The sequence below is a fragment of the Rhinopithecus roxellana genome, chromosome 13, assembly GCF_007565055.1.
Source record: "Rhinopithecus roxellana isolate Shanxi Qingling chromosome 13, ASM756505v1, whole genome shotgun sequence".
NCBI classification, from domain to species: Eukaryota; Metazoa; Chordata; class Mammalia; order Primates; family Cercopithecidae; genus Rhinopithecus; species Rhinopithecus roxellana.
Genome location: NC_044561.1, coordinates 80,791,342 through 80,814,016, shown reverse-complemented (window position 1 = coordinate 80,814,016; position 22,675 = coordinate 80,791,342). Strand labels below are relative to the sequence as shown.

The following is a 22,675-nucleotide window of genomic DNA, read 5'->3' as shown; positions in this document are numbered from 1 at the left end:
AATCTTGTTAGGTGTTTGGCAAACCACACAATCCCTTCAACCTACACCAAGTTTGCAAAGGGAGAAGCTTCCAGGTGCTTTCCCTGGGCCTGAAGCTTTGCTGAATCACAGCTCCTCAGGCCTGCGTTCGTGCGTTTGTGCTGGGATCCAGCACAGAACCTAACATTGGATTCTGTTAAATATCTTATCACTTTTCTTCTAAAGAAACTCTGGAGCCTCCTCACGACCTACAGAATAAAATTCAAACTTAGAAACCTTGCTGTCTGATTTCTCTGCTCTGCATCAGGGATTCCCAGAGGTATGTAGATACCCCTTTCACTTCCAAACCCACTGTTAACGACATGCACAGTTTTGCCACTTGTGGTCTGGCTAACTGCATATATTTGCCTCTCTCCTGAACTGTGAGCTCCACAAAGAGTTTTGTTCTCCCTTGCGGGCCACGATGCCTGGCACAGCATAGATAGCCAACAAATATTTACCAATTTTAAGTTAGGATATGATTCTGACACCAGCTCCCTTCACCTGGGTGGAAACGGTCAGAGATGGCCCATGGCCTGCTTGGAGTTCACGTTCATGTTGCTTTCCATGGTTCCTCAGGTACCTACGCAGTTCTTTTTGAAAGCTCGTCTTTGGTTCCATAACACTCTAGATGTCAGGTTTTGCTTCCTTTTTTTTTTTTTTTTTCTCTTTAACAACTTCATTGAGATTTAATTCATATACCATAACATTTACCTGTTTAAAATGTACAGCTCAGTGGTTTTAGTGTATTCATAGACTTGTGGAACCATCACCATACCAGTTTTAGAAAGTTTTAATCACCCTGCAAAGAAATCCCATTGAGGGGGCAAGCACTACCCATTCCTGCCCTCTCCCCCCATCCCAAACCCCTGGCAACCACTAAGTGCCTCCTCCAAGCAGTTCATATAAATAGAAGCATACAGTACATGGGCTTTTGTGACTGGTTTCTTTCACTGAATATACTATTAAGAATGAGCCATGATGTGGTATGCGTCAGTTCTTTGCTCCTTTTGACTGCTGGGCAATATCCCCTTGTATGGATGGACACGCCACATGTTTTGATCCATTCGTCAGTGGACGAACACATGGGTTGTTTCTACTTTTTCTGGCTATCACTTTCAGTGCTGTCTGGATACAGTCCATTGAGGGTCACAGGAGAACAAGTAGAGGGTGATTTTTAAACGTGAGTAAATGATGCACACAGAGTACGTTTTAGGCCAGTGATGGTGCATAGTTCACAATGTGCCCACTGCCAAGCCCATACCCTCTTCTGGGTTCTCAAATCCCTTTTCTATGGAGATTATTCCTTCCCTTCTTAGTTAATTTCCTTAGATTTGATAGGCATCAATAGTGGACTGTGGGCAAACACCGCCTTCTGAAAGCTCTGCAACTGGGGCTCTAAACATCTCGGATGCAGAGAAGGATGAGCCTGTTGAGTGTGCAGGATCCTTTACTCAGCCTTGAGCTTCTATTCACTGGCGTTTTACAGTCACTTCAGGCTGGAAGCAATGCTGTGTGCAGTACTCCAAGTTCACCTGTATGTGAACACGGGACACTGAGGAAAAGGGTCTCAACAGCCTGACTTCCTCAGATATATACCACCTCCCCTCCCACTCCACACAAACTTGTTTTTACTCTCCTTGCAGTGAGGGCAACATGTCAATCTCTTTTCAAACCCCACGTGGAAAGCCTGGCTACAGTTTTGCTAATAATGAGGTACTTTCTCCTCATTTATGTTAGCACTCTCACCTACTTAGCCACAAAAACCCCCAGTATAACCTTGCCTGAAGAAGTCTCTAAGGATGCTGGCATTATTTGTAAATCAGTTGCAAATGGTACTCTGATATGAAGTTCTTATGGGGTCTTCTTTAAAGTTTTGTATTATTCTATGTGGATATCAATAGATACTTATTTATTTAAAAAATGCTTTGTGGGCTGTAAAGGTAAATGCATAAATAGGACCTGCAAGAATACTCTTTACTTTTATAATTAAAACCATTCATTTCTACCAAATTTTCTTCACCTTTCTTTTATTTCATTCAGAATATTATTGTTATTATTTGCTCTACTGTGGGCAAAATTTCTAGAATAGCTCAAATTAAAAATATGTATATAAGCCCCCACCCCCTTACTCTATTCATGCCATCAACTTTTCTCCATAAAAGAATCTCATTTTATGCCTTCATTTTCCACATTGAACTTTTGGGTACAAGAAAGTGGGAATGAAATATCAGTTCAGATGCCTGCAATTGTCTTGGAATATTTTTCTGCACACTCAAAAGCCTCCATTACGAACAAAGTCTGATGTTCCTTCACCACAGTGATGAATGTTGACTTAGCTCAAGAAAAAACTAATTAAAAATGTTGTGGAAAATGCAAACGTGGTTGATTTAAACAGCCAAAAGGAATTACCCTCCTGCAGTGTAAACTACCTATGGAGCGTTAAAGTTCCTGGAATCAATTATAGTTTCTAGAAACCAAACAAATCATGATCTTACTCTTGTCCCCAAATGATAAAACAGAGGTTTGGTAAAAGAATACTATGCATTACAGTGTTAACATTGGCTTTTAAAATTTTCTGTTTGTTTTCATTTTCTAATTTTTAGATAACTAAAGCCTAAAACTGCAGCTAAATAGGATGTTTTAATTCACCATGATTACCATAAAATTCATGAGGTAGGATTTTTTTTCTTAACCTTTCTTATTCACCTACTCCTTGCTCCAGAATTTCATTTTGGAGTTTATCAGAACAAAATTCTTTCGCTGTGCTCTCCAGTCCTGTTTGCTGAGTTCCACAAGGTTTGCTGACAAGTTCTACTTGAGTAAATCGTATTTAGACAACTGTATATTTCATTTAGGCCTTTTGCAATGACTGGGCCAAGGTCAGTTTTATATTCTACTGAAATCATAAAGTGACACTTGAGATAAACAGAATGTTTACTCTCTCCATGTGAGCTGAGGCTGATATGTAAATTTATCCTTATTCTTTCATCAAATTTGCATTTACCCTCTTAGCCAAACACTACAGACTTCCAAATCAAACAGTTTTAATGATGGTCAACTCTTTATGACCGATGGCCATATCAGAGAAAAAGAAACAGCCATTTAGATTAAAATGAAAAGCACAGTGCAACATAACTCTTCTCTCTAGGTTAGTGGTAATTGGATGAACTTTCATACAAGAGGTATTTTGATGCTTCAGTGCTTACCAGTAATTACCACGGTCTTCTGGCTTTGTGTGTGCCTGTGATGTGCCCTTTATCTGTGACAAACACACCCTACTTACCTATCATCATTTTTTTTTTCTGGTCAAATAAACCAAGTACCTCTAAATAGATTCTTTATATTAAAGAAGGAGAAAAGAAAGGAAGGCATGGCAGAAAGACTTGATCCTCTCCTCAAATGAATAACTTCTTGGCTAAATCTAGCAAGAAGACACAATCAATAATGACAACACACAAGATAGAAGACGAAAATCAAAACTCTAGGTTTTTAGACAGTTGTCTTCCTATGAGGTTATTCTGTTTTCCAGTGTGTGCACTCTACAGAGGTGACTTGTCGCCTAGGGCAAGGAGGTGTGTCACTCGCTTACTCTAAGGTGGACTGGAATCTCTTAGGTAAAAAGCTCCCAGTGCCCAAATAGCCTCGGGCCTGGTGAAAAAAGCCACTCCCAGCAGCTTAAATCTCTCTGATGCAGTTAAACAAGAGGGAGCCTCTGAGAACGTGAGGGATAAAATTAGTACCTGTGTTTGCTTTCCATTCTTTTTGAACAAAGGGAGCTATTTCTGTGTTATGAGTTTGCAGAACAGAGGGGATTAAGCAATGGGACCACACAACTCACTCCTTTCACGTTGGGGGCTGGGTTACACACTCAGCATTGCTCCCAGGGAGCGGTAGCGCCCACTAGGTTTTATTCCCTCCTGAAACTTGGGCTTTCGGGACCTTGCTCAGGGGAAATAGAGCTCCACAGCCCTGCATGCGTTGTGTTTTGTTTCGGCACCAAATGCAATGCTAGCAAGTTCAAAGCAAACGGTCTGCGAGACAGGCTGCACAAAGAAGAAAAAAGTGGCATTCTTTCAGGAGCTCCCGGATTCTGCTTCCTGTAAGGAATAAAAAATGAAGACTGTTGGCGCTGAGCCTTGCTAGGTTACTGAAGATCTCCCACTTGGAATGTCAGACACATCAGTAAACGACTTGATCCAGCAACAGAACTAACATAATTCACGCCATTGATACAACAGGACGAGTGTCTCTACCCAACTTCAGTGCTTGTCTTATGAAGAAGAAGACCAAGAAACAGAAAGAAAGGGAAAGGGAAAGCAAAGAGGCAAGGGAGTGTGGGGGAAGGCAGAGGACACAGTTTCCTTTTCAGTGTGGCTGTCAAATGGCGATCTAATTGTGGCCGGGCTGCAGGAGAGCAGATAGCTTTTCTGAAGCCCGCAAGTATTTCTGCCATTCACCAGGCCGAAGGATGCCACACACAGTCTGTTTGTTCAACATAAGCAAACAGATTGTAAACTGGCTGATAATTTTTGTACTGACAATGTCATTTACAGCTGTCAGCCTTTCGTCTGTCTTGTTTGCTTTATTCAAATATGAACCAAGTGGACCTCCCTTCCAGCGCTTTCTTCTGCATTAAAATCACATCCATTCCCTTCCAAGCTGTCTTATCTAAAATTCATTGGAGGCCAATCAGTTGGCTGAATGCTTTGTTGTTTCCATGGAGGCAAGAAGTCTAGTGTGGACTTTCGGGGATTAGGAAGTTTCAGATTTACAGCCTTGAAGTGCGTGTTTCTTTCAGTTAGCTTCTTTTGATTGCACAGAGGCAGGACATTTAAATATAATTTTATGTCTGAGCCGGGAAGCAGTGCTTTCAAAACGTAATCATTCTGGTTTGTGGCTCCCTCTTGCCAGCACTTGGCCTTACTTCTTCTGGTTTAGTCCTTGGAATGTGCCGCCCTCGCAGCATGGATTGGCATTCTTCCTCTGCCCCTAGGTCACGACGGCTCCTTGGCCAGCAGGCACTGCTCAACTGCACCTCTTCTCTAAAATCCTGACTTTGATCCTGCAGCCTGTCAGAGTGTCACCCACAAACCTTGAAGCCTCCTCTATTGTGAGTGGAGGTTGCAATACTTTCTGTTAAATAATTCACATCGGACTGGCTGTCTGGTGGCGGGCAGGCAGCTGCAGATATTGCCATTTTGCTCAGAGCGTGCAGGCAGTTTCCTTAAAAAAAAAAAAAAAAAAAAGCCAGCGGCAAAGTTGCCTACTTCCCTGCACCTGGTGCTGGTGAGAGTTCCCAGTTCCAGGATGTGCTTAACTCTGAGCTTCAGCCTCATATTTTAAGGGCAACATCAAAAAAAAAAAAAAGTGATGTTTGCTCCTGGGGATGGGGAGCCTTGCTGCATTCTTGGGAAAAAAACGTGTTCTTTTGGCAAACGTGATTTCTGGTCTCTCACTCCAAAAAGCGATATCTTAAAATCATCCATGATGTATTAGGCAATTCATTACTTACACTGAAGCCTGTAAAACATAACATCACCGGGACTCTGATTTGACTTATGACTGTGGCAATTTGTTTAAATTTGTTTCCCAATGCTTAAAATGGCATAAAGTGAATCAACGTCAGTAAGTGAATATTGAGAATATATTATACGTAACAGTAAACTAATCACAAAAACTTTTTAATATTTAGGATAATTTTAAGTCGCATCCCAACTGAAATTTGCTACTTTTTTCCTTAGATTTATTGAAACTAATCTCAAATATTTGTTTAGTATCAGCTCTTAGCTTAGAATACATAAATTCTACTACAGGTACCAAATGAATATTACTCATGAAGTCATTTGGGAAAAGTTTGAGGTAGTGTCCAATCTCATGTTAGGTGGAATTTGGTAGAAAGTATGTATTTTTAAAAAGTTTCAGAGAAAAGAAGTCTCAATAGAGGTTGCTACATCAGGGAATATTCATTCTGTCTATTTAGTCAACATAAGAAGCATACAATACAATGAGGAGGCTGGTAATTTTATGTGATAACAAGCTGTGCTATTATAAAATAGGCTATATTATTTACACTTATGTGAACTAATGTGTTATAAGGACTGTGATCTGGTATATAGACTATAGACCTGTCTATTCTTTTTTTTTTTTTTTTTTTTTTTTTTTTTTTTTTTTTTTAGACACTCTCCCTCTGTTACCCAGGCTGGAGTGCAGTGACACGATCTCAGCTCACTGCAACCTCTGCCTCCTGGGTTCAGGAGATTCTCCTGCCTCAGCCTCCTGAGTACCTGGGATTACAGGTACCCATCACCACACCTGGCTAATTTTTGTGTTTTAGTAGAGACGGGGTTTCATCTTGTTGGCAAGGCTGGTCTCGAACTCCTGAGCTCAGGTGATCTGCCAGCCTTGGCCTTCCAAAGTGCTGGGACTACAGACTATCTGTTCTTTAATATAGAATGTTATTAGCAGTCTGGAGTCCCCATAGTTACAATGTGTCCTGCTCTCTTGGAAGGCCATGCCGTTTGCTACAGCTGAGACCTTGTTTCCCTATGACTTCAAAGAAGATCTTCCTGTTGTAAAACAAAGCATTAGTCTTTGCTTTTTATCTTTAAAACTTTAATCCTACTCTGGTGTATGTAGGGATATTTAGCTGTCAATATCCTGTTTTTTATGTTCTATTGAAATTATAATAATTTTAATACGTGAATTAAAATAAAATTGATCTACCTACTAAATTTTAGGCAATTTAGATGCTATATAGTTGATCAGTCACTAAAGTATTTATCTGAACCTATCCCCTACCATATAAAAAAGTACAGCACCCTTTGTGTGCAATTCCAAAAAGCAAGAAACTCTGAATACTGAAATTTTAAATTTTAACATGACATGAACTGAACTGAGAATATGTAAAATCTCTGTTTATTCTGCATGCATTTGCTGCAGAAATATTTGTGTTTGATTATGGGATTGCTCCCCTAGACCCCACTGGGTATATTATTAAACACATGGAGTAGTGTTCATCTTATCTTTAAAAATCTTTAAGTTGCTGGATTCTGAAACACATTTGGACCCAAGGGTTTTGGACAGCATAGTGCATACCTGTGTAAGGTGTGTTTCATGGTGACTCTGTGAGAAGCAGATTAACACTCATGCAAACTATTAAGACTTGTGGCTGAAAGGACTCTGCTGTGAACAGGCAGGAAGAAAATTGTAATTAGAAAAGGCAACTATAACTTTGACCATGCGGGAGAGAATAGAGGACAGGAATTGGAGAAACAAGTTGTTGGTACAATGGTCTGTAAAGCCAGGACAGTGGACAGCATCAGTTTGATGTTTGGCAAACAACAGGTGGAGAGAAGACAAAGAGAAAGAAGGATAAAGCACATGACAGAAAATCGAAATAAATGTGTCATCTGAATGAGGTGTATATGCTACTTCTTTGCACAGATATTGCAACTCTTCTACAAGTTTGAAGTTACATCAAAATAATTTTTTTAAAAGTCCATAAAACTCCAAAGGAAGCACCAAAGAAAGCGAAGCACTCACAGAAAAATAAAGAATCTTCTTTGACATATTCTCCCTTTCCTTTCAAGTGGCTAAAGCTGAAGTGAGGAATCAGAAATGCTGCAAGAGGGGGAAATAAGAGAGTACGTAACAATAAAGAAAAATGGGTGGAGAAAAAAAAGAGAAAAGGGGAGTATATCTGAAAACCATGTTTTGATGTTATCTAACTCTTGAATAGTAGCTTACCGAACATCCCCAACTGTGGGGCTCCGGACACATTTCTTAATCTGTGTGTGCCTCAGTTTCTTCATCTGTAAAATGGGAATGACATGGAATCCATCTCACTGGATTGCCATGAAAAGTAAACGAATAGAGATTCCAAAGGAAGTCTCACAAGCACTCAGCAGATATTTGCCACATTTGCTATTGAGATGCTTATTAATATTATTCTTACTGTGTGCCAGGGTGGTGGGCCAAGAGTTTCTCATTCATTACCCTCTTTTTACTTACAGCAATGCTCTGAGGTAGGTATTAATATTGTTCCCACTTTACAGATGGAGAAACTAAGGCTTAGAGAGCTTAACCAACACAGGACAAATATGTGAGGACTTGCCTAGAATTAGAACACGTCTAGGATTACGGGGATGGAGGAACAAGGTCTGAGGGAAGGCTCAGCCACAATAACCGCAGGAGGAGACTGGAGCAAGGAGCAGCTGCTGGGGCATCACATGTACATGGTAGTGCCGGGGCCTCCGAGGAGCCACATGAGGGGCAGGTGAGCAGGTAAGCTGGGCAGTCCTCCCTCTACCTCCTGTGTTAAGCAATCCCAGAGGATACTTGCTTACAGCTTGACAGTGGTACGGTAGTGCCCTCTTATGCTTTAAGAATACATTCCAAGACCTCACTGGTTGCCTGCTACTCTAGATAGCACCAAATCCTACATACCATAACCAAGCCGACCACTAAGTGACTGAGGGATGGTGGTGTCTACAGCGTGGAGATGCTGGACAAAGGGATGATTTATGTCCCGCACAAGACAAAGTGGGGCAGTGAGGAATTTCATCATGCTACTCAGAATGGCACACAAGTTAGCATTTATGAAGTGTTTATTTCTAGAATCTTCCATTTAATATTTTTAGACTGTGGTTGACCACAGGTAATGGAAATGGTAGAAAGTAAAATCATGAATAAGGAGGGACTACTATATCCTGCTAAACGACTAACAAATGGCTCTCTGGCAAAAAGTGTGTGTGTGTGTGTGTGTGTGTGTGTGTGTGTTTATTACGGATATCTAGGAGAAAATATGGGAGAAAAGCTCCTTGAAATTGGTCTTGGCCATGGTTTTTTTGTTTGTTTGTTTGTTTGTTTGTTTGTTTTTGGTATGACACCAAAAGCACAAGCTACGAAAGCAAAAATAAGCAAGCAGGACGACATCAGACTAAAAAGCTTCTACACAGCAAAGGAAACAATCAACAAAACAAAAAGGCCGCCTATGAAATGGAAGGAAATATTTGCAAACCATAAATCTGATAAGGGATTAATATCCAAAATATATAATACACAACTCAATAACAAAAAAACAAATAACTCAATTAAAAATGAGTAGGTATTTTTCCGAAGAAGACATATAAATGGCCAAGTACATGAAAAGGTGAGCAACATCATTAATCATCAGGGAAGTGACAGTCAAAACCATAATGAGTTATCACTTCACACCTCTTAGGATGGCTACTATCAAAAAGACAAGAAATAACAAGTGTTGGTGAGAGTGTGAAGAAAAGAGAACCTTTGTGGTTGCTTGGAATATAGACTGGTGCCGCAGTATGAAAAACTGTATGGAGATTCCTCAAAAATTTAAAACTAGAATTATCATATGATCCAGCAATTCCTCTCCTGGTAATATATCCAAGGGAAGCAAAACCAGAATCTTGAAGAATTATCTTCACCCTCATGTTCATTCCAGCATCATTCACAATAAGCAAGACATGGAAACAATCTAAGTGTCCACTGATAAGAGATCAATGAATAAACAAAACGTAGAATATAATGGAATACTATTTAGCCCTTAAAAAGACGGAAATCTTGTCATTTGTGACAAAATGGATGAACCTGGAGGACATTATGCCAAGTGAAATAAGCCAGACACAGAAAGGTAAATACTGCATAATCTCACTAATACATGGCATCTAAAAAGTCTGATTCATAGAAGCAGACAGTAGAATAGTGGTGATCAAAGGCTGGGAGGTGAGAGAAATAGGGAGACACTCACAGGTCAAAGGACACAAGGTTTCAGTCATAAGATGAAGAAGTTCTATAGATCTAATGCATAATAGGGGAATGTATTGATAACTTGGAATTCTATGAGAACAGATTTTAAGGATTAACACACACACATACATACACACACAAATAGTAACTGGAGTAGTAGTGGACATGCTAGTTAATTTGACTGTGGTAATCATTATGCAATGTATATGTATATCATATCATCTCATAGTATACCTTGAATATATATTTTATCAATTAAATATTTTTTAAACATTAATTATAAATTCCATATAGCTAATTGATTTTAACAGAGTTATTTTGTTGATTTTGCTGAACTTCTGCACTTATAGCCAACTACAAATCAATTCTTTTTTTTTTTTTTTTTTTTTTTGAGATAGAGTCTCACTCTGTTGCCCAGGATGGAGTGCAGTGCTGCAATCTCAGCTCACTGTAACTTCCATCTCCACATCCCTGCAACCTCAAGTGATCCTCCCACCTCAGCCTCCCCAGTAGCTTAGACTACAGGTGGGCACCACCACACCCGGCTGATTTTTGTATTTTTAGTAGAGATGGGGTTTTACTGTGTTGGCCAGGCTGGTCTCAAATTCCTGACCTCAAGTCATCTGCCCACCTTGGCCTCCCAAAGTGCTGGGATTACAGGCATGAGCCATCATGCCCAGGCTACAAATCAATTCTTGATCACTCTCAGATTCCGCAAAGAAGCTGCTCACCTCAATGATGAGCAAATGCAACTCCAACATGAATGTTAGTTGATGTTTTTGTTGATGTTAAGTAGTAAAATGAAAGTGAAACAATGAGGACATATGTTGGGACTTCATTTGTTCATCAGTGGAATGAACGGCTTCTTTGTTGAATTGGAGAACAGTTTTCAAATACTCAAAAAATATTTCCTGAAGTGTACTTTATGTGTTTTCATAATATAATGGCTATAAACTCAGCCCATTTTTAAGTTTAACCTGCTATATCAACATTTTCTCTACCACTTTCTTAAGTCTAGACAATCAATGAAACAATAAATCCAGCTCTGATTTGCAGCGTTTGCCAGTTTCCATGGTGTGAATATTCTCATTACAGATGAATTCAAACTACCAACATCAACATGGATTTGGGAAGAGGTGCCAGCAGGATACCACTATCTACAGGTCTCATGAAGGAGGAAGCATTTGAATTTGGCTTGTAAAACATGGGGAACTTTGTATAGACAGAAATGGAGGGAGAGAACATTCTTGGCAAAAGATACACTTAAATAAAGGCAAAATAGGGAAACTGTTTTGACATAGAGAGGCATCAAAAGGCCTACAGAGGACACCAAGAAAGACATGCAGGACCTTGGGGAAAAAATCTAGAATGAGATTTCAAAGGACCCTGAATGCCTTTCTTATCCTGTGAACTTTCCTTTTATCCCATTAAAGGTTTTGTTTCCTTTTGCTTTTGTTTGGTGGGAAATAATTTGCATGTCTGCATTGTTTTTTTGTGGAATGGAGGACAGAAAGGAAGCAAGAAGGATGGTGTGAAATGAACAGATTTGATCTGTAAGGATAGCACTCTAATAACCAGAGTTGTGGAAGGGATGGAAGCTGACAGACTAGGGGTGGGGAAAGTTGGGAGGAATTTACAAAAGTCAGCACCAGAGGGAATGAGACTGCACCAGGCCACAGCAACAAGAATGTCAGGTCCAGTGGGCTTGGATGAGGCCTAACTTACTGCCCTCCATGTCCCCAATAATCTAAACAGGGCCTGGCACACAGAAGGTGCTCAGCGACATTTGCTGAAGGAATGAATGACAGAAATGTAAAGCAGGGAGGAAGGGGGAGAAATCTCAAGTACATTCATATCAGGAAAACAGCTCTGAATAGTACTGAGTTCTATAAAATAAATGTAATGCATTCTATATCAGAGTTTCCAAAAATATTTTTAAAAACTATGTTGCTGCTTAAACTAGCTCTGATGGGAAGTTGAAAGAATTGCTTATAAGCCACAACTTTATAGGAATTTTATATGTACTATTGAAGTAATGTGGATAATGTAAGGAGATTTTTCTGAATATAGATCACATTATTTTTCTGAGTACTTGCCTTATTCTAACACTATGTTCATTCTTTGTTCCTTCTTCCTTTTCAAGGGGTTAATAATCTGCAAACAATCTATTAAATGCATTCATGGAAACTTCTTATTAAGAAATGCTTCTTAGTAATCCACCAACGGAACAACTTGGGACTTTTTTTTTTTTTAATTCAATTACTTCTTTTTCATCTAGGTAGGAAGCAGTTGGGAAGGGTTATAGTGAACTACAGGAATTAAAGCTGAATCCAAATTTTGAAGTGTGTTAGTGGCTGCAAACTTCCTTCTCCGAACATGGGTATGATTCAGTATTAAACTGCCGGGCTCCTGGATGATAAGAAGTCTGTGTGTGTGGGTGACCATTGTACGTACATGCCCAGTTAATCATTACAGGCTTCTCTGCTTATCACCACAGTGGCGCTGACCACAGGCCAGGCAAGAGGAATGATGGATTTCTCCTGAGTTCTTGGCAGGAACTGAGCTCCACTGGTTTTATTCTGAAGCTGCTAAGAGATAGCCTCCCACCCTTGCCCTTATCACTTTTTATTTTTCTACATCCTTGAAATTAATGAGACAATGAGTTGGTTGTGCGGACTGTTTCCAGGCCTGTGGCTGCTAAGCTAGCGTCCAAGTCTGGCTGAGAGGTGGGAGGACTACGACCGAAAGATGTGGGGTTTCACTACATGATGCAATGCTCTAACTTGCTGAATCATAGTTCCTAATTTCCTGGAATCCAAGAAACATGGCCTTGTTTACCCCTATTTGTATTTAGATTCAAGGGCTGGACATTTAAAGATCACCTGTCAGTCAATCCACCTCCTTAAACTAAAATCCCCAAAGCGTTTTTGTAAAAACTTTTATCAAAGTTTAACAGGCAGAAAAGAAAAGTGAACATATCATAAATGTACCACCCGGTGATTTTTCACAACCCAAGCACATCCTGCAACCAGCACCCAAATCAAGAGATGGAACACTACCAGCCCCTTGGAAACCACGGGCTATTTCCCTTCCAGTCAATGACTTTACCCTCCCCAGGATCCCAGCCATCCAGCCAGCAGCATGATTCGTTTTGGGACTCTAAATAATTGGAGTCACATCATATTGACTCTTCTGTGACTGGTTTCTTTTTCTCAACTTTTATCTTTGCGAGATTCAACCATATTTTTGTGCTTATAGCTCACTCTTTTCTCATTGCGGTGTACTATTACTTTGTGTGACTATACTATTATTTATTCATTCTAAAGGTATTGTTTTTACACTCAAATTTCTGGGAGAGGAGTTTTCGCCACACCCCAATACATTCAGACTTTGAATGATAATTTTAAATTCTCTTTTATCATTATTATTATCTTTGCTGTCTCCTAAATCCAATTATTCTAATGAACTTCTAATGATTTCATGACTTCATCTCCCTTCTCATCAGATTCATTTACAAACATCACCCAAGAACACGGATCTGACCACATCCCTTTCCACTGTAACTTCTCCTGCTGCAGTCTCTTCACCCAGGCACTCCTCGGACTCGCTGGCTTGGCCCTTTCCTATATCTTGCCTAATCTGCTTTGAAAGCACAGGATCTACTTTTTCTTTCTGGGACTGCATCATTATTTCTCCAGCCCTGGGCATATGTTCAAGGGTTTCTTCAGTCTAGAAGTTTCTTATCCCCCATATACAAGTGTCAGAAATTGCTAACCCATCTTTGAAGATCTAGTTCATATTATCCAGTCTCAGCTCTGGTCCCCAGTTTGCCTGTTTCAAAGTCAGCTCTGTAAGGCTCTGCCCCTTCCACTTGCCCGTGAGCTAGCAGGTGTCTGAGGACCTCGGGTTTGTTCCCAGCCTCTCTCACCTCTGCCCCCAGGTGTCTGCTCCATGAGAATAGCCTGGATGTTCTCTAACCCATCATTTCTTCTTTTATTTTCACATTCCCTGAATTCGTTCTGTCTCTTTTTTCAAGAAAAATGTCTGTGGGATGGCATGCCTTTCGATGGCTGTGTGCAGATGGGTGAGGAGGAGAGAGCTGTTCTGATGCCCAGTTCAAGAAGATTCTCATCCAGGCTTGTTCTCCTCTGAAAGCTCTCACTGATTGTACCTTCTTAGTGTTGTTCTCCAGGTAGAATGAGGAGAAGAGCGCTGTGCACATGAGCAGCTGAAATGCCTTTAATTCCCATCACAATCCTGCAAGGTTAATGTGCTCAGACATGGCCAAAGGGAAGAGGAGGAAGCACAGCTGCCGGAGAGGAGAGACAGCGCGAGGCAAGGCAGGCTGGCTTTGCATCGTCCTTCTATTCATGTACAGTCGTCATGGTATAACAATTGCATCATCACATACACCAAAAGGTCACAATGTCCTTATTTTCTAACATTCTTAATGCATAGTATGACAGGAAAAACTTCTTCTGATTGTGAATTTATATGAAAAGCCTTCTAGTGGTAGAACATTTAAATTACATCCAGTTATACATTCAATGATTCACCTTTTCTGAAATTAATATAATCATGAAAAATCAGGACTGCCCTAAAAAGTCTGTTGTCTCTGTTACTGATTGTAGAGCCGACCTCTCGATCTGTTGATGAGTCTTTCTGCATGCCTTCTTTCTACACGACCCTGAAAATGTTTTTAATGAGAACTCCTAAGGAGAAATCAGAGTTTCAGAAGACATCAGGGTTCAGAAGAAATTAGAGTGAATGTGCTTGAAATGTAGACATTTGCTGAGAACAATTTCATGCAGAGGAGAGAAATAAAAGACTGAATCCAGGCTGGAAAGTTAGAAACTGGCCAGTTATATCAATAATATGTCAGTTCTCAGCCCGTCCCTTCTCTTGACATGTGACCTCAAGATTATCACCTTAAAAAAATAAGTTCTATGAAAGTAAAAATACTCAAGAGTTGACTGGGATTTCCATTGCATTTTAAACAGCTCATTTGTATTCTCCTTGTACCCTAAAAGACCAGCTCGAAAGCAGTGAAGAGCATAAAGCAAGAGGCAGCTGGAAAAAAAACAGGTCTTGAAATGATAAATGTAATGTTTCATGTCAGCAACTGGAATTTTTTTGTAGTGTTACTGTCTTGGCCTGCTGACAGCATGATTTAATGGCCTGGTTGCTCCATGGGTTGACATGGCAACCATGGAAAATGCCATAAATATCTGAGTGTGAACGTGAATGGTATGTTTACATTGTGTGTGGTGCATTGTGTGACATGTGGTGGCTGTTGTCTCATCCAGTTGGAAACGTCTGGAATTGACAGCCATGTTTTAGAGCCATTTGGGCTAAAACAACTCTCACGACAGACACTTTACTGCAAGTCCGAAGCTGTGCATTTTTGTGTATATTTGAGAAATTAAATTCAGTGTTCAAGGGGCCAGAGGGCCTTAACACAGTTTGCCATGTTCCATAAACCACTTTCTATCTCAGAATCAAGACAATGTTGGATTTCTTCTGTATTCAACATGGTAGAGAACAATTTTGATGTTTATTCAAAATTGAATTTAGTGAGCACTTCCCTAGATTTACTGAAACCCAAATTTTAGAATTGGAAAGATTTTTGAAATAACTTCTAGTCCAATAATTTTATTCCTTAGGCAAAATAACAAAAAAGAAAATGGCTTATTAGTTTCATGCTCCAAGACCTTGTAGGAAAGCAATGACACCCGTACTTCCCTGTGCTTAGTAGATTTTTGCACATTCAGAGAAATGTGAAATCATGTTTTGAAAAGAAGAAAAAGGGAACTGAAAACTGATTGTGTTGTATTGACCATCGATTCCCCTGAAGACCACCAGAAAAACCTTTCTATCACGCAAAACTGTAAGTCACACCATAGTAAGATAGAACACCACCTTGATGGGTCTTAATAGTGGCTGGAAATGGAAATTAGGGTAGGGTATCAATAGCGCCCTAGGACTTAGGCTGAGGGATTTTTAAGATGTTCTTTTCCATGTAGGCAGCCGGTTTGAACTGCATGGAGTTTATATTATTATAGCTTTCAATTAGCTGGGCACAGCAAGGCCAAGCTAATAAGTCAGTCTTTCTAAGGAAGTGGTTTGCCTTAATACATGAATTATTTAGCTCATTTATGGTCTAATTTTCAGAAACAGGTATCCCTGGAACATGCAACTGAGCTACTTTTGCTTGGTCTTAGTATTATTTAACTAGCTGCTTAGGAAAGAATGACTAGTTTCAGTACTGTTTAACACAGGGGCAAGACATTATGAAAAGAGGCAAAACATACCTCTTTTCTCAGTAGCCTCAGGTAATTCATTTACTCTCTCCGGCTCTTGTTAGCTCACTCATTCATTCACTAATCATATTCACTATTGAGTACAGATGATTCTTGAATTACCATGGCTTGACTTAAAATTTTTTACTTAACGGTGAGAAAGCAATGCACATTCAGTAGAAACCATAGTTCAGTGAATTCTGAACTGATCAGAATATCAGTGAATTCTGATCTTTTCCCAGGCTAGTAATATACCATACAATACTCTCTCATGAAGCTGGACAGTGGCAGTGAGCCACAGCTCCCAGTCAGCCACGATCACAAGGGTAAGAATTGGGACTCTACAGTATACTGTGCTGCCAAATGATTTTGCCCAACTGTGGGCTGATGTGTTATGAACAAATTTAAGGCAGGCTAGGCTAAGCTATGATGCTCACGAGATTAGGTATATTAAATGCATTTTCAACTTATGATGGGTTTATGGGAAAGTAACCCCATTATAAGTCTGAGAGTATCTGTACTTGCTAAATGTGCCCACTTAGGATATAAAGATAAGACTTGATAACTGCCCTCAAGAAACCTACCATATATACTCTTGGTCATTTAATGTGTTACCATTATGTTAGATTCTTAAGTTTCAAGGAGCCAAGATGTGCTTGGGTAACCACAGGAGATAATTTTTATTAAAAGTGCTTTCCTGGATGTTAAAAAGCACAAAAAACTATCTCAGCAGCCAAAGCCAGGCCTTATGGAGACCAGAAACATTTTTGACCACAATTCGGGTGATTATAGAAGCTCTGGTGATCCTAAAACCACTCTGGGGGGGTCCATCTCCTTTCCAGAGAGAGAGGAGTTGACTGGCTGATTAATCACGATCCGGTACGGTGTACCACAACCTACCCAGGTTTTCATACCAGGCCAACTCATCGAGCAGCTCACAGACAATGCTGTCCCTGGATCAGTGCCAGGATTCAGTTGTGTGTCATTGGATGTATCGCTCAGTCCTGCCACACTCAGCTATGGTTCATGAAACAGTTCCCATGACAATGTGTATGAGAAAGACCTCGGGCATCTTGCTCTGAAAGCCACTTGGGAAAGATGGACCCCCAAAGACACATAAACTGCCCAGGGTGAATATATGCTAGGCGATAGAATTATAAAATATTTTAACATTTCAATTACATGAAGTTTTTCTTTTTAGAAATTGTCTCATTAAGCCTTACTTCCTTTACTGAAGCTCAAATCTTCACTAGAATCAAATGCAACTCTCCGTACCAAAATTATTTTATTTCTTTTTTAAAAAAAGTTTTTATGGTATGAGATTTTACTGTATTCAAAACAATTAGGGAAAATAGCTAAATGAACAAACAGAAACAACCAGGGAACTGAAATGGAAAATTTTTTAAATCTTAGTCTTTCTTTTACTTTTCTATTTTTTTTTTTTTTTTTTTTGTCTTTAATCTTGGTTTTGCAGAAGCAGCAAAATATTGTCAGTGAAGAAGAGACAAATTTGTCACATCTTAATTTGATGGTAAAGAATTGCCTTTAATCATTGACCTTTCTTTCTTTGTCTTGGGATCAAACTGTAGCTATGGAGCCTGTTTTAACACGATGTCTGAGAGAAAAGGGTTTAACCTCGCTGAAGGTAGCAAACGTTGTCCTTCCCACGCCCAGTAGATATTGATGTGTTTGGTTTAGGGACCCATTCATCACAGCACTGTGAGCAGTCATCAGTCACACCAAGATGGGGACTTTGCCTGCCAGACTTCTAATTTGCCTTGTTCAAAACTTTGAATTTGCATTGAAAAAATGAAAACTTCTCTGTTGTTTTCGGTATGTAACAAATGGAAACTGTAGCAGTCCGTTCTTGCACTGCTATAAAGAAATACCTGAGACTGGGTACTTTGTAAAGAAAAGAGGTTTAATTGGCTCATGGTTCCACAGGCTATACCGGAAGAATGATGCTGGCATTTTGGGAGGCCTCAGGAAACTTATAGTCATGGTGGAAGGCAAAGGGGAAGCCAGCACTTCACCTGGGTGGAGCAGGAGGAAGACAGAGAGAGGGGAGGTGCTACACATTTTTAAACAACCAGATCAGCTGGGCTCGGTGGCGCATGCCTGCAATCTCAGAACTTTGGAAGGCCGAGGTGGGTGGATCACCTGAGGTCAGGGATTCGAGACCAGTCTGGTCAACATGGTGAAATCCCTATATACTTAAAATACAAAAAATTAGCTAGGCATGGTGGCAGGCACCTACAATCCCGGCTACTTGGGAGACTGAGGCAGGAGAATTGCTTGAACCTGGGAGGCAGAGGTTGCAGAGGGCTGAGATTGCACCTCTGCACTCCAACCTGGGCAACAAGAGCAAAACTCCATCTCAAACAAACAAACAAACCAACCAAAAAATCCCCAGATCTCCTGAGAACTCATTATCGTGACTACAGCTCCAAGGGGGATGGTGTTAAACCATGAGAAACTACACCCATGATCAAATCACCTCCTACCAGGCCCCCCCTGGGGATTACAATTAGATATGAGATTTGGGTGGGAACAAAGCTCTAAACCATCTGAGAGATCATGTTTAACTTTTTGGAGCTGCAGTGCATGGAAGACTCTTCTGCAGTTTAAACCTTTTTTGTACAGTGAGATATCTTTACTGTGAGAGACCAAGTTTTCAGGTCACTCTGTGGCTGACTTCTATGGCTTCTCAAGTGACCTTGTTATTGAAAGAATAAAAGTAGATTCACAAATGAAGGGGTCACAAATGTAGTACACACATGGAAAAAAGAAATGCCACTAGAAACAATGACACCCCAGTACCAATGAGTAAACCTAGCACCCAGATCTTCATTTCTCTACCATTCTCCAATAAAAGGAACCAGGGTTCTTTGGAGACATGGCTGCGTCACAAAATATATACAATGAACATGGCACAGTTTGCAGTTCCAGGAAGCAAGGAAGTGATTGGGGGGAAAAAAAAGGACACAATGGTGGAGAGATGTCAAAGGGACAAAGGAAACAATGGACAGAGCTCCTGATGGCCAAAGCTGGAACAATTAGACCAACAAAATAAATAAAACAATATGGGACTATAACTCAGAGTATAAAATACATATTCATGATTTCATATTGATAGAAAAATAATAAAATATATGAATAAATGGGATAGGAGACAACGGTCTCTGCAGAAATTCCCAAATCATTTATGCAGAAATTTTGCCCTCCAGGAGGTAAAGCATAACTCCCTGCTCCTGAAGACTAGACTGCATGTAGTGACTTTCTTCCAAAGAGCACAGTATGAAAAGAGGGGAAAAGGAAACTTACGGTGGAGAAGCCAGACAAACACCACCTCAGCCAGGTGATCAAGGTCAATGTCAACAGTCATGAGTCATGCTGATACAAGTTGAACATTCTCTAATCCAAACGCTCCAACATCTGAAACATTTTGAGTGCCAACATGGTGCCACAAGCAGAAAATTCTACACTTGATCTCATGTGACAGATTGAAGTCAAAACACATTCAAAATTTTGTTTCATGCCCAAAGTTATTTAAAAATTTTATAAAATTACCTTTAAGCTATGGGTGTATGGTGTATATGAAACAAAAATAAATTTCCTGTTAAGACGTCGGTCTCATCCCCAAGATATCTCATTATGTATATGCAAATATTTCAAAATCTGAACAAATTCAAAATTTGAAATACTTCTGGTCTTCAGCATTTCAGATAAGGGAGACTCAACCTGTAGAATGTGCCTTTGATACGATGTGCTAAGAATGGCTCTTTTCCTCTGTGGTCTTCCTTTCAAAAACCATCAGTCCAGGATAATTATGAGTAAAACATTAGACAAATGCCAAGTGGGGGACATTCTGCAAAATGCTCCATCAGCGCTCCTCAGACTGTCAACGTCATCAGAAAAAGGAAAAAGTCAGAAACTGTCACAGCCATGAGGAACCCAGGGAGACTTGAGAACTAAACACGCGTGGTAGCCAGGTGGGATCCGGGGACAGGGAGACTGGAGAACCAAACATGCGTGGTAGCCAGGTGGGATCCTGGGACAGGGAGACTGGAGAACTGAACACGCGTGGTAGCCAGGTGGGATCCTGGGAGGGGGAGACTTGAGAACTGAACACGCGTGGTAGCCAGGTGGGATCCTGGGACGGGGAGACTGGAGAACTGAACACGCGTGGTAGCCAGGTGGGATCCTGGGACGGGGAGACTGGAGAACTGAACACGCGTGGTAGCCAGGTGGGATCCTGGGACGGGGAGACTGGAGAACTGAACACGCGTGGTAGCCAGGTGGGATCCTGGGACGGGGAGACTGGAGAACTGAACACGCGTGGTAGCCAGGTGGGATCCTGGGACGGGGAGACTGGAGAACTGAACACGCGTGGTAGCCAGGTGGGATCCTGGGACGGGGAGACTGGAGAACTGAACACGCGTGGTAGCCAGGTGGGATCCTGGGACGGGGAGACTGGAGAACTGAACACGCGTGGTAGCCAGGTGGGATCCTGGGACGGGGAGACTGGAGAACTGAACACGCGTGGTAGCCAGGTGGGATCCTGGGACGGGGAGACTGGAGAACTGAACACGCGTGGTAGCCAGGTGGGATCCTGGGACGGGGAGACTGGAGAACTGAACACGCGTGGTAGCCAGGTGGGATCCTGGGACGGGGAGACTGGAGAACTGAACACGCGTGGTAGCCAGGTGGGATCCTGGGACGGGGAGACTGGAGAACTGAACATGCGTGGTAGCCAGGTGGGATCCTGGGATGGGGAGACTGGAGAACTAAACATGCGTGGTAGCCAGGTGGGATCCTGGGACAGGAAAATGACGTTAAGGTGAAAACTAAAAAAATCTGAATGAAATATGAGCTTCAGTTAGTAATAATGTATTAATCTTGGTTCATTAATTGTGATAAGTGTACCACATTATGATGTTAATGATAGGGGAAAATGGATGTGGGGGATATATGGGAACTCTCTGTACTACCTTTGAAGGTTTTCTGAAATTTAAAACTGTGTTAAAAGGAAACATGTTAAAAATATGTGCTAAGAAAGACCCCCCAAAATACCACTTTTTAAAACAAATTTATACCATTCCTCTCACTATTCTTCACCCCCTGAGAACTGAAGTCAGCATAACTCCCAGTCAGTGTCTTAAAACCACACTGGGAGCAGTCATTTTTTTGTGCTTGTATTAAACAATGTTGGAACCAAGCAAAAATCACGTACCTGCTTGCTTCAGGAAGACTTACTTGTCAAAAATAAGGCAGTAAATTCAATAAAATAGCTAGCTTATCAAATCCAGTACATTTCTTATCAAGGGTTGCTTCAAGACCCTTGGCCTTGTGGGGCTTACCAATTGAGAACTGTTAGGGTAGAAACCCTGCCCAGTCCCAAGCCACTCCCCACCTTGCAGAAGCTACCTTAGAAGTCCCCCAGTGCAGACCCTGACTTTGTCAATCTGAGACACTGTCAAGACTCTACCAAGGTGGTATTCTCTTATACTACAGTAAATCTAATAAATTTGGTTTTGTTCCATTAACAGGTTTTTCTGAGGTCTTTTGGGAAGTTGACAGTCAATAGTAATAGGGGTTGAAACAAGAGAACTTCATCTTCTTTTTTAATAGTATCTTGGTATCTTCCTATTAACACAATCTCATGTCAGATTAAGAGTCAATTGAAGCAAAGTTCAACTCCTCTCAGGGCCATGTGGTTTCTAATCCACCTACTGCTGCCCACAATGGTGCTGTGAGTGCCTTGGGCTGCAGGTGCTGTGCAGGAGAGAAAGGGGCTTCCATACTCTGGGTTCCTGCTCCTCTCTGCTGTGAGGTGGCTCCAGGCTTGCATCTGCTGACAAAGTCCCAGATCTGTGTCTGTTCTCTCATTAAGCCAGCTGAGTGGTTCTCCCTCACTAGACCAACAGAATGTCCTGAGTACTGGCTTTAACCGCCAGTTTGGCCTGCGGCTTAGATATTAACCTTGGCTACAGGGTGTTTAACCTGACCATAGTTGATGTGGCCCAGCAGCCAGCACCCACAGCTGCCTCTTGTGTTTGCTGTGTGCAGGCAGGCCCTCCTGCAGCCCTTCCACTCCATCCAACAGCCAAGGTAGCTCTGGAGGCTGAGGGAGGCCTTATTTCAGCCTAATCAGGCCATCATACCATTGTCAATCAACTGCAGCATCCCTTGTAAACTCAGGGCCACCCTCTGAGTGCTCTCCAACCAGCGGTTCTAGTTTCTGGTTTTCTCAACACCTCACCTTGCTCAAGATTTCCATCCTGATGAAGGAGGTCAAGTCACAGGTCCCTGAACCCCTGCTTCCACTTGCCTTACTCTTTTCCCTCCACAGGGGCTTTTCTCCGGAGACATGAGACAGTTTCCCTTTCATGCCTGCCCAGGATTTCCTCTGTCTCATGGTGTGCTCCTTCTGGGGTGAAAGTCATGGTATCTGTGGCAGACATGGAGACACAACCTCAGATCTCCAAGAAAAGATTGGTTACCCAGCGGCGAGGAGGAACGTCCCCTAGGTCTGGCACTGCTTTTGAGCCATGGTACTTTTCTTGGGTGGCCCTCGAACAATGAGC

General features: G+C 41.2%; 1 long non-coding RNA gene across 1 annotated transcript; it reads right to left on the bottom strand.

The window, feature by feature from the left end:
* Window positions 1-795: 795 nt before the first annotated feature.
* LOC104666935 lies at window positions 796-22,023 on the bottom strand. Its single transcript, XR_748616.2, has 4 exons — window positions 21,322-22,023; window positions 7,117-7,200; window positions 1,768-1,904; window positions 796-1,553 (listed from the first exon to the last, which is right to left on the bottom strand). It is a non-coding gene; the product is annotated as an uncharacterized LOC104666935 (long non-coding RNA).
* Between the last annotated feature and the right edge of the window lie 652 nt (window positions 22,024-22,675).